A 13,326-nucleotide genomic window follows, 5' to 3' on the forward strand; every position below is an offset into this window, starting at 1 on the left:
TCTTATCTGATCCAGGATGTACAGAGTAACGTGATTTGTGTGCCTCTTCCATCACAAGTTCCCGTAAGTTGCCAAAGAGTGGGACCCAAATGCGTCCAGTTACGTAGTAAGCGCCGTCTCCCTTTTGTTCTAGCCGTTGTCTCGAGCCGCGTAAAGCTTCAGCTCGAACATTCTCTGGTTTCAACGCTTCCAACTGAGCGTCTCGTATCTGGGAAGGGAGATTGGACTGAATCGTTAGTTGTAATGCTCGCACACGCCTAGGTGCATTATCCTTTCTGCTGAGGGCGTCAGCTACAACGTTCGCCTTGCCCGGATGATACTTGATGGCACATTCATAATCGTTCAATAACTCCACCCATCGTCGTTGTCGCATATTCAACTCTTTCTGGTCGAAGATGTGCTGGAGACTTCTATGGTCGGTGTAGATGGTGCATTTGGTACCGTACAGATAGTGCCTCCAAATCTTCAACGCAAATACCACCGCTCCTAGCTCCAAGTCGTGTGTCGTGTAGTTCTTCTCGTGCACCTTCAGCTGTCGAGAAGCATAAGCGATTACCTTCTCGCGTTGCATCAACACGCAACCGAGACCCTGAATTGACGCGTCACAATATACCACAAAATCTTCGGTGCCCTCCGGTAAAGACAAGATCGGTGCACTGCAAAGTTTCTGTTTTAACAACTGGAAGGCCTCTTCCTGCTTCGTTCCCCACGAATACGTCGTGTTCTTCTGTGTCAGTGAGGTGAGAGGTTGTGCGATTTTCGAGAAGTCTTTAATAAACCTTCGATAGTATCCAGCGAGACCAAGAAATTGACGCACCTCAGACGGAGTCTTTGGTGCCGCCCAATTCTTTACCGCATCCACCTTCGCAGGATCCACATGTATCCCTTTCTCGTTAACAACATGCCCAAGGAAATGCACTTCCCGAATCCAAAAGTCGCACTTAGAAAACTTCGCATACAGCTGCTCCCTTCTCAAAAGTTCCAAGATGAGACGTAGGTGACGCTCGTGATCTTCCTTGTTCTTGGAATAGACTAAGATGTCATCGATGAATACTATAACAAATTCATCGAGATAAGGCTTACATACGCGGTTCATGAGATCCATGAAAACTGCTGGTGCATTGGTCAATCCAAACGGCATGACCAAAAACTCATAGTGCCCGTAGCGCGTTCGAAAGGCTGTCTTGGGCACATCCTCTTCCCTAACCCTTACCTGGTGATAACCCGACCTTAAGTCGATCTTTGAATAGAAACTCGATCCTTGCAACTGGTCGAACAAGTCGTCGATACGCGGTAACGGATAGCGGTTTTTAATGGTCACCTTGTTGAGCTCTCGATAGTCGATACACATACGGAATGACCCGTCTTTCTTCTTCACGAATAGAACTGGGGCTCCCCAAGGCGACGAACTGGGTCGAATAAAGCCCCTGTCCAACAACTCCTGCAGTTGATTAGACAGTTCTTGTAACTCTCCTGGTGCTAACCGGTAAGGAGCTCGAGCAATTGGAGCTGCTCCCGGTGCAAGGTCAATCTGAAATTCTACTTGACGGTGAGGAGGTAACCCTGGTAGCTCCTCTGGGAATACATCAGCGAATTCTCGCACCACTGGTAGATCCTCGATCTTACTTTCTTCAGACTGAGCGTTGGTAACTAACGCTAACAGTGCAGGATACCCCTTTTGTAGATACTGTTGTGCACGCATGGCCGTGATAATCCCAACCATCGTCCCACTACGATGTCCTTGAACTAACAGTGACTCTCCATCAGGGAGAGGGATACGCACGACCTTCTCTTTACACAAAATTTCGGCTTGGTGCTTGGACAACCAATCCATGCCTACCACTATGTCGAAACTACCGAGCGTAACGGGAAGGAGGTCAATATCAAACACCTGACCCACGAGATCTAGTTTGCACCCAAAAAGAACGTTCGAGGCTTCTATCGTTTTACCATCTGCTAGTTCCACTACTTGTCTAACCTCTAAAGGTGTTGGGGTTACCCCTAATCGTTGACTAAACTCTAGGGACACGTAACTCCAATCGGCACCCGAATCAAATAATACAGAAGCAATACGATCGTTAACAGGAAACGTACCAGTTACAACGTTGCCGTCATTCCTGGCATCCCCTGCTCCAAGCTGAAACACTCTGCCCCGGGCACCATTACCCCCGTTGTTGCCGTTGTTGTTGTTGTTTCCAGCATTGTTGTTATTCGGGCGGTTGTTGTTGTCGTTGGCGTTCTGGTTTAACTGAGGACAATCCCGTTTAAAGTGGCCCTCATCCCCGCATTGAAAGCACCCCTTCCTGAAACCCTGGTTCTGCTGGGGTGGTTGTCCCTGTTGTCTTTGATTCTGCTGGTTCTGCTGCTGCTGGTGTTTGGGCTGTGAAGCCCTGCAATCCTTGGCCTCATGGCCCACTTTACCACACCTGCGACACGTGCGACTACACGGCCCGAAATGATGGTAGCCACACTTATTACACTGTGGTTTCTTTCCTGCATACGAACCCTGACTTTGACCACTACCCTGGCCTTGATTGAGGGACGACGACTGGCTGATGTTGCGGTTGCTGTTGTCTGCCCTTTTCTGATTTTGGCCAGCACTGGATGCTTTGTCATAGTCGCTCCACTTTCGTTTGTTATCATTAGTAGACGCAGTGGCAGTGGGTGTAGCAGCAGCAGTGGCTGAAATGCGCGGAGGTAACGATTCGCTTTCCACCTCTTGGTCCACAATCTTATGAGTCAGACGAACGATCTGTGTCAAATCATTGAGATGGGCTGCAGTGACCAAGCTCTTCACACGCGGAGGCAACCCTCTGATGAATAACTCAATCCTCCTAGGCATAGGCCGGGACAAGTTTGGGCACATGTCGGCCAGTTCGTATTGTCGCTTCACATACGCTTCAACTTCAGACCCAACCATCTTCAAGTTGTAATACTCGTTTTCCAGTTTCTCGATTTCATCCCGAGGACAGTACTCCTCCCTGATCAGTTCCTTAAAATCTTCCCAAGTTGTGGCATTTGCTGCCTCAATGCCCAACAACTGCACTTGGGCGTTCCACCATGTTAGGGCACCATCAGCTAAGGTACCCGCAGCATATTTCACCCTGTCCCCAGCGGGACAGTTACAGATAGCAAACACAGACTCTGCTTTTTCGAACCATCTTAGGAGTCCCACAGCCCCTTCAGTCCCGGTGAAGGTCTGTGGCTTGCAGTCCATAAACATTTTGAAGGTACACACAGGCTGGTTAGGTTGAGGTTGCGTTTGTTGACCTAAATAACGGGAGGAAACACATTATAGGAATGAAAAGACGTGTATGCGATATAAGAGTAAAGAACACTTGGTACATTCCGTACCAGCTTGATAGGCTGCTAGAGCCTCAGCCACGCGGGTATTGATTAGGTCAGTCAACTCAGCCTGTGTCATGTTGATGTTGCCACGTCCGTGTCCTCGTCCACTCATGTTTCTATAGTTGGGAATAAACCGGTTTAGAAATCGAAACGAGATGGAAGTCAGGTGTCATACAGATATCTATATACTACCAAGTTTGCACATAGTAAGGCAGAACCCTTCTCACGCTCGATAAGCCTCACTGGGACTTGCATGCACCCCGCGTTATTATTAAGTGTGCACCCATAATAATAAGGCGATTTGCATGTTCATCTCAGAGCCTCTTAGCTTGCGCTCGAAGTTTCCCCCGTTCAAATAACACAACAGCTGATATCATAGTTCTATGGTTCACATGAGTCGAAGAGTAGTGTCACACTATCAGGTCGCTATGGTGTTTTAATGTTTCAGTTCATATACGTTGTGGGTGTGTGACTGCTAAGCAAGTAATGTATAAAGTGAGAGAGAAGCGAACCTTGCAATCTGATGCTGAGTGTCATGATCGATTGTCGAAGTTGTTCGGTTATAGTCTGGTTTTACAAAACGTTTTAAAACCTAGTTCACTATAACCAGTGGCTCTGATACCAAACTGTAACACCCCCAAAATACCACCTGCGGAAACCCCCGCGAGGCGTGTTACACATCAGAGTCTGAGCCACCAATCACGTTGAACCAATAGAAAATACTTAATAAAACATGTTATCAATTCAATAATGTCAAGTAGCGGAAGCATAGTATAAATTGTTTTGTAATCGTTTCATAATAACTCAAAACCAAAGTGTCAATACTAGTAATCTCATGGCTTCGATCCATGACAACTCCAGCACTCCCAGATAGCAAGTCCACGCTCCACAGTTAACGACCTACAAGCATGCAACAAGTGTGTCAGACTACGCTGGTGAGTTCAAGGTGTTGCTTACGTGTGAAGTTACCAGGTATTAGTTAAGTCAACTCGTAGTATGTTTCCGATATCGTTGTTAATTCGTTTGTTGTACCGTATGCAGCGTCAATGATGGGAATGCCTAACTCCAATGCCCTACAGGCATTGGTAAAGTCAAGGTATCAAACAACCTTGACAAACTGTAGGAGGTCTTATATCCGCGTTACAAGTTGTCCCAGTAATTAGTTCACGCCCGTCCTTACGGCCCGGTGTGAGGGTGCCAAACCTAATAGCGCTATCAACTAATTACCCCATTGCCTTACAGGCAATCCGGTAAATGATTGTTTCTATGTCTCAGTTGTTTACCCCAAGTTTCCCTTCCAAATGTTTACCCGTTGTCCCAAACCACCGGGACGCATGCTTGAGAAAATGCAATGAACTCACCTGGGGTTGCTCGGTATGATTCACACAGTTCAATTAAGTTAATAAGCAATCAACCACGTCCTACCAAAGTTATCATACCAATCAGATTCGTATTCAAATACTGCACGTAGGTTCTACACGTATTGTAACAAGTGGTACAAGCATTGACGTAAACAGTCACGTAAACAAGCATCACGTAAACAGACAGTGTCCAAGTGTTCAGCCCAATCTGTTGGGCTTGGATTCGTGCAGGCCCAACAACAGCATGTATGGTCTCGAGTCGCAACAAGGAAAGGTTCCGAGTCACAGCGATCTCGAGTCGCAACCAAAGGTGGTTACGAGTCGCAACGGGACTCGCAACTGTGGTCTCGGCTTGTCATGGTCCGGTTACGAGTCGCAACAGGACTCGCAACCGTGGTTTCGGTTCATGCTGCTCGTGTCGGTGTGTGTTGGTTTCGACTCGCAACCGTGTGTGGTTTCGAGTCGCAATGGGAGATCCCGACTCGCAACCTCCTGTCGTAACCGGATGTGTAACTGATTTCCTGATTTACAGCTCATAATTTCCGTAACTGATTATGCACAAATTTGGCAATTCAATCATGATCAATTAACAGTTTCTCAATAGCATTCATACGGATCAAACAACAGTTTTTAATCAAGATTCATGCATGTTCATACTATCATCATCAAGAACAGTGGATCGGATCATGTGACAATCGATTTCATAAACTATCAAGCAACCTAAATCATGTTCCCAAATCATAACATCACAACCGGTTAACAAACATCATATCCGATTAGATACCAACGTGGCCGATTCTTGAACATTAACAGTTAACATCATAATCAAACATATTATCATGCAACAATACTCACAAGAACCTTCATATAACAACCAATTCCTCAACAATATTCAAACCAACAATAAACATATCAATCACTAACCGAATTAGAGAAGAGACAAGAATGATCCTCGGTTGTAGGGTGTGGGTGTGTCGCCGGGTTCCAAGTAGCCGAGAGGGAGAGAGAGTTCTTTAGGGTTGGTGTGTGTTTGTGTTGTTGTAACAATGAGAGAACAAAACTCTCCCCTAATTGTTTACATGTTTAAGAAAGGTGGGCCGACCCCCACTTGGGCCGTCCTCACGGTCTCGAGTCCAATCACATGGACCGAGTGGGTTGTGTAGGCAAGTGGGTTGGAGTTTGGTCCGTTTATATCCGATGCACAATGTCACAAAAATCATAATCACATAACATTCATGTTCACACAATCAGTTCAAATATTCACATAAAGGTCAAGCGAGTTATACTAGGTTGGGTTCAAAATACGAGTTGTCACAAGTTCGTCCTGAGTCGTAGGCATTGGCTGAGGTTGACGTCTTGGCGGCATCTTCTAAAGATGTGTTTATGTCGATCAAGCCATAGTAACGCGTACGTATATAGTAATAGTAATAGCACATAACATCTCATGTTATCAATACTTCAAATACTAATCACACAACATCCCATGTCATAAAAATATAAATAAGCAATCAAGCGAATCAAATATGATGAGAATACTGCGAGTGCCATATATATCGAGACCACAACGTAAGTGTATCAGTACATCATTGTGTCATACAATCATCAATCAACTAGGGGCTACATCACCCCTGTCCAAAAGCTATATCAAATACATCAAATACATCAAGTATGTGTCAAAAGTCAGTATCATCATGTAGTCTCCAAAATGCTATGCAATCAAAAGCAATCGCGGTCCTCTCACCAACGTCTACACAAGCAGTACTGATGAGCTCTATACAGATGGCGGTGGAGGAGGGGGAAAGTAAGTGTAAAGCAAGCGGCGTAGCTGAAGCCAGTCCTCCTCCATAGCCTGCTGAGTGCGAATGACAGAGGCAACCTGCTGCTCTAGTGTAAAGAGACGAGCAGCAAAATCTGGGGGTAATGATCGATATGGCTGAAGAGGAGAGTGTATCTGACCATGGCATGAACATGGCGGCAGCTGAGCTCTCTCAAGCTTCTGGAGACGCTGCGTGTGTGACTCATGCTGATGAACGAAGGATATCAAAACGTCCTCTATAGTGTGTCCCACATGAAACGGATGGTATGGATCAGTAGGTGGCATGGCTGGTGGTGTCGACCAAAGCAAAGGCTCACTGGTGGGGTCAAACGGTGCCACATGAAATGGTGAAGTAGAGGGTGGAACAGATGACATCTGGGGCATGAAGGGAATAGACATCGGTACGTGCCCAAAAGGATGGGCTGAAGAGCCCTCTCCAGGCCTCGCTGGAGGTACGAACTGAGGAACCTGAAAAGTGAAATCAATATGTCGTGTAACAGGGATCTGAGGGGGCAAAGGTGGAACGTCCTCATCAGCAGGTATCCAACCTTGCTGAGCATCCTCATCGGGTGGATCCATGTAGTCAGCAAACAGTGCGTGCTCAAGCTCAAGTGGAACAGGATCAAATGGGGGGAGCAACAATAGGATCAACCGGTGCAATGTGCTCAACAGGTATATCAGCAACAAAAGGTGGAGGAACAACAGGATCGACAGCAATAACATGATCATCCTCCAGATGATCATCAACGGGCGGGTCAGCTAGAACGGGCTCAACTGGGATGCCAGCATGTACGGGGTCATGCTCGGGCATAGGATCTAGAGCAGCTGCCTGCTCAGGAGCCAAGGCAGGCTCATGGTCATCAAAAGCCATATCAAAGTCGAACTCAGGATCAATAGGGTCAACTGGATCAGCGGGATCCTCCATGAGCTGGTCCATCGGGATAAACTCGATATCATGATCCGGGTCGAATCCCGGAGGAAAAATGGGATCAGAATCCTCTATATCGTCATGCTCAAACGCAAAGCTCGGAATAGGTGCAGCAGAGGATGCCTGGTCAGGATCCGAGTCGTGTGCAAAGTGCTGTGCGCTCACCTCGTGAGAAGGTGCGGAAGCCACAGACTCAAAGGAGTCTGGGACCGGTGAATGTGCAGGTGAGTCCTCGGCAGGGGCGTCAGCAATCATCAGAAGATCGCCAGCGGGAAGAAGGGCTGCATCCGGAATCTCATCCTCAATAGGCTCGTCCTCAAATAGATCAATATCGCCGTCAGCCTCGGCGTCGAGTAGTAAGTCATATGCGGGATAGACGGCTAAAGGAATAGGAGCCGGAATCACAACTAGGGGTAAGTACTCAGCAGGGGGGCCATCCGGAGGCTCATCAGCACCCTCGGGTAGTGCGAAGGGCTGGAAATCGTCGTCGTCCGTGCTGGTGGAATCGGATGTATGCACCTCATGCTCCGAAGATGGGAGGTCGTCAGATACGATAGGTAGGGGCCCGGTGGTGTCCGAGTCATATACGCATAAACACGTCGCATGGCACAGGTGACTCATAATGTCAGTAACATAAACACAAATATGCACAAATAATCAGTCATACAATCGAATAATCACATAAGCTACCAAGTAAGAATCACATAATTCTCCTAGTCCCACTAGCCTCCCAGTCTCCTAGACTGACATTCCTAGTCCCACTAGCCAAATTCTTCCCAGTCTCTAAGACTGCTCTATCATCCACCTCGACCTCCTAGATCGAGCCTCGGCCCCCATGACCGAGCCTCAGCCTTCATGACTGAGCCTACTCTTCCTAGTCTCACTAGCCATCTACCTCGATCTCTAAGATCGAGCCTCGGCCTCCAAGATCGAGCCTCAGCCTCCAAGACTGAGCCTAAAACAATAAACATCTACCTCGATCTCTAAGATCGAGCCTCGGCCTCCAAGACCGAGCCTCAGCCTCCAAGACTGAGCCTAAAAATAATAAAATGTGCTCAACATTTGTTTATAAAAAGGTTTTGGATCTGGACTTAAGTGGTATGCAGTAAAAATGTTTTCGTGAGAGCCCTAGTGATCATAGTCTAGACTCGAGAAGGAATCCTAGTTCGCTATGATCAGGGCTCTGATACCAAGCTGTCACACCCTGGCTTTACGGAAGCGTGGTTAATTTGGTGTGACTTCTTAATACCATAGCTTAATCATAACCAAGCTATATGAATTAAAAATATGCAAGATCACCCATTAAAATAAAAATACCATAACATTGTCTTAACGGGATAACACCCTAACAACCATAAACTTGTTCACCAAACATTACAAATTCAATCTTAACATAAACATGGTTTAAGGACTGTGACTTGTCCAGGAAAGAGTCACATTCCCCAAAACCTGGATGACCTCGGTGACTAATGCAGCGGGAAAACATGCCATACCGTGCCAGATCTTTAATTCCCTGAAATACATGTAAGTTGAAAAATCAACAATAATGTTGAGCGAGTTCATGCGAAAGTGAGTAAATAAACCTTTGTCTTTATCAAAAATCCTGGTATGTAGCAAATAAGGAAAAAGAGATCACCAATGGTTTGCAAGGCCATTGATATGTGTGAAGTGCAAGTAGGAAGACTCAAACCTAGCGGATTTATGCGTCGGGCACTAAGTCACCCCGAGGTCCGTTATGCTGGACCTGGGGCTGGGCTCGCTACACCCAGATAGATCTACCGCTCCTGTCCCTCGGTCATACCATGAGGATTAATGGCCTCAAGTTTCCGCCTACCCACTCACATGATCTAAGTAACAAACCTCCTTACGCTAACCATACCATGTATAAAATAACCATAAACATAGTAACATGTATTTCACCCCCGCAGTTTAGAAAACTGAAAACAGTTAAGAGAAAAGGGGGACATGAACTCACTGTCAGTGCGTCGCTATACCAAGTACTCCGGATGTCAGGCAGCCGTGCAACGACCTACATGTACTAATTCTATTAGACGGATGGCCGTGCCTTAGCTTTATAGTTTAGGTTTTTGGGAAATAGTTAGACAACTATTCCGTGTTTATATTTTGCATGTACTTGGTAGTTAATCTCCTTCCCAAGGATGGGGGATTTAATACATGTGTATTTGTATTATATCATTAAGTCCCACTTAATATATTTTTACTTCTCATTCCAAAATATATATATTTTTCTCAAAAATATTATATTTTCACTTCACATAATATTTCCAAAATAATGCGTTGACAAAATACGCGTTCATGAATATTTCCGTAATGCGTAAGTTACGTTTTAACGATTAAGTGGTAATAATAATTACCGGTGTAACTTACATGTTTGTCGTGTAAGCGTTTGTATTATTTTGGAGCTGTTATCGTTCGAAATATTATTTTTACTCTAAAAATAATATTTATGTATTTTCACAAAATAATCATAAACAGTGTGGTGAAAAATATATTTACAAAATATATACTTATCACGTTTAGTTTTGTGAAAATCCCACCTCCGAATATTTGTAAATAAAGTCGTGGCGAAATATATTTTGAAAGCATATCAAAAATAGCTCTAACACTTGTAAATAATTCTAAGTGTTAGATTTTAGAAAAATTTCGCCAGAGTTTCCCCTGTAACTGGAGGTGGCCACGCTTTCAAGCGTATCATTTTCTTTTACAAAAATCACTTCAACACTTCTTTAAATCAACAAATCAATTTCCGACACATCAAACTAGTCGACAAGTATGTAAATCGCATAATCACATGAACTTGTAGTTTTTCCGAAAACTATAGTGTAGATCCCGTTATATTTGGTGGATCTTTGTATAAAATAGTTTAATCCCGTAAAAACCTCGTTTTTAAAATAAATCATCCTTTACAACTTCCCGTCATCTTTCACAAAAATTGTTATTTTGCCGGATCTTTCATTTCACAAGTGTTTATACACTTGTGGTTTGCAAAAATCATATTTGTTAGTGTGTCATCCAACTTTTATAAAACATGATTTTCTCGACACTTGGTTCTACGAAAATACCACTTGTACATACGTAGATCCGCTAGTTTTAAATACTATTTTACAAGTAAAAATACTTTTACACAAGTTCATGTTTCTCGTGTGGTAGAGTTTCACCTTTTAACCCTTGTACCGATAGAAATAAGCTTATGTCAAGATCTATGATCTTAACAAAGTCGGGTTAAACGATGATCCGAGCCACCACATCGTAGATCGGGCCTAAATAATCACCATATTTAAACACTACAACTTTTACACAACTTATGATCTTTTAACCAACAAGATTCATGTTTTAGTAAACTTTAAAGATTCAAAAGATAAGTTTCCGCATTTTAACCGTTACAAATCTTATTAACCACCTTAGATATGTTCGAGAATGAGTTTTAAGTGTTATACCTCTAGCTCGGGGCTAGGGAAGATTCTAGGCGAAAAGGTGGTGGATAAAAGCAAGGTAACGAGGTTCTTCCACTTCCGTTTGCTCCAAGACTCCTAATACGTGACCTTGAACACTTGTATGTGCTTGGAATGAAGAGATCAGGACTCGAAAATGGATGTAGGAGAGGGGGGGGGGGGGGGTTCGGCCGAGAGCTCTTGGAGGGAGAGAGAGAATGTTTTTGGTGAGTTTGTGAAGTGATAATCTCATGTGTTATCTCAAGTATTTATAGACAAACTCAAGTCCCATAATCTCTTGGTTAATATGTCTTCAAGATATTATGCATAAGTGATTATTTTAATCAAAAGGGGTACTACACTTGGTCACAATGTGACCGATCGGCCCAAGGGGGGGGGGTCATTTGGTTCGATTTCAAGTATTAATTAGAGTTTAGTTAGATTAACTAAGTTAGATTAGGGGTTAACTTAGTTAGTTACATGTTGCGCTTTAACGCGGGTGTTAGGGAAATCAGGGACCCTAACTGGCTCAGAAAAAGATCAATAATATTTTTGTCAATATTTTCATGTTCCGGGTTTAGTCCGGTTGTTCGGTTGGATGGTAATCCGTTAAAGTGCTTAAGTAAGCTTTTAAGCGTCGTTAATAATATTTTTAGTGACACTATTTATTCTACAAAGTGTCAGGAATACTTCCCCATGTTTTGGCACTTTATCAGTTAGCCAGAAGCTAGTATGTTAATAAAAGTGCTGTGTTTCGTGCTTAGAGTACGTTTTAGGCACATCCAGTCATTATATCTTATTCCTAGAGACGCAGTTTTACAACCCTTGTATCCCTACACTCACTATGGGTGTAGTAAAATATTTTTGGCTCATACAGGCCCTTAGAGGCAGTGTCTGCCTGATGCTGGCTTTATCAGCATGTTCAATAGGTTATCCGTTCTAATGCTACTGTGCTTTAGTGCATCATGTTTGTCACTAAGGTTCAACTTGTAAATAATGTAGTAACGGAAATCAAAGTATGATGCAGGAATATACAAGTTCTAGAAATCAAGTAGCAGTTCATTGGCAATTTCAGTTAAGCACAGTAATTAAGCAGCAATTAATAGTTAATTAAGTCGTACGGATACCTGGTTTAGTGAGGGTTGTCACAGCAATGAAGCCCAAATGCTTGCCATGGTTGAGAAGAATTGTATAAACATCACCAAGGGCTGAGTTGAATTCCGTGGAATGAAGAAGGTAGGTAACTTCCTATTGGAACCCATGTTCAATTAGCAACTGGTTATCACTGGTCACTTGGACCAATGAAGCCTTTAAGCCTTCCTTCTCCTCTGAAAAGGCTTTCTTCTGGACGTTCAAAGCTTCCCTGTCAGCCTTCAGTTGCAACTTATCTGCCTCCATCCTTTTCTTTAACTGTCACACCCCTATATTTCCACATATTACCGGTGGGCCCGGTGGGGAGTATCGTGACGTAGTTGATATCATCATGGTCAAATATACACAGTTTATAGGACAACGAAAGTCTTGGTAGAAATTACTATAACAAACCAAAAGTATAAAGTACGAATATAAGAATATACAGACGGTTGTAAGAAAGGATCCACAGGCGGATCTAAATGTAATACAAAACATATTCAATAGACTTAAGGCATTACGAACTTGCAAGATTCTCTATTTAACGCTCGGAAGCTCCCAGCCAATTACGAGTAGTACCTGTCACTTAGCCTTTTTGAAAATACGTCAGTTTACACTGGTAAATACAATTAACCGAATCTTTTGAAAACATTTATGAAAAATTGGTTTAAATGCACAAGACACAAATATTCCTTTATAACTTGGGACAATTATATAAAAATAATCTTGTATCAGATTTACATGTTCGTCGTACGTTCAGGGTCCGGGATAGAAGCCGAGACATGATTAATAGACCCACCACTAATATAAACCTACAAGGAGTTATCCCCAACAAGTGGGTATATCTTTTTGATGGGATTTTAACATGTTTATCAAAGTAATTTCATCCATATGAAATAAAAACGCAGCGGAAATAATGTTTAAAACATGTTACTTTTATGATGTAAACTTCATTTATAAGTAAAATCCCAAAACCCGGATCCATATATGAAGATGCATACTATCATACACAACCATAGGGTGTTTAGAAAACTACCTTCTTGGAGTACAAGGGTGATGAAACGGATGATGCTTCTTGAAATGGTTGTCCCCAAGAGTAGAAGACCTCATGCTTGTATACCCCAAGCTTCCAACAAACACCTTGAGATTAGCTAGGATTTTAACACCAAAGATCAAAACCGAACACTTGAAAAACACCCTCTTATGACCGATTTTTAGAGAGCAAGAACACAAGTCTTACAAGTTTATTCTACTAAATTTGGTCATCCAATTCCTTTTATAACCATGAGA

This window comes from Helianthus annuus, chromosome 17, assembly GCF_002127325.2.
Source record: "Helianthus annuus cultivar XRQ/B chromosome 17, HanXRQr2.0-SUNRISE, whole genome shotgun sequence".
Lineage (NCBI taxonomy): Eukaryota > Viridiplantae > Streptophyta > Magnoliopsida > Asterales > Asteraceae > Helianthus > Helianthus annuus.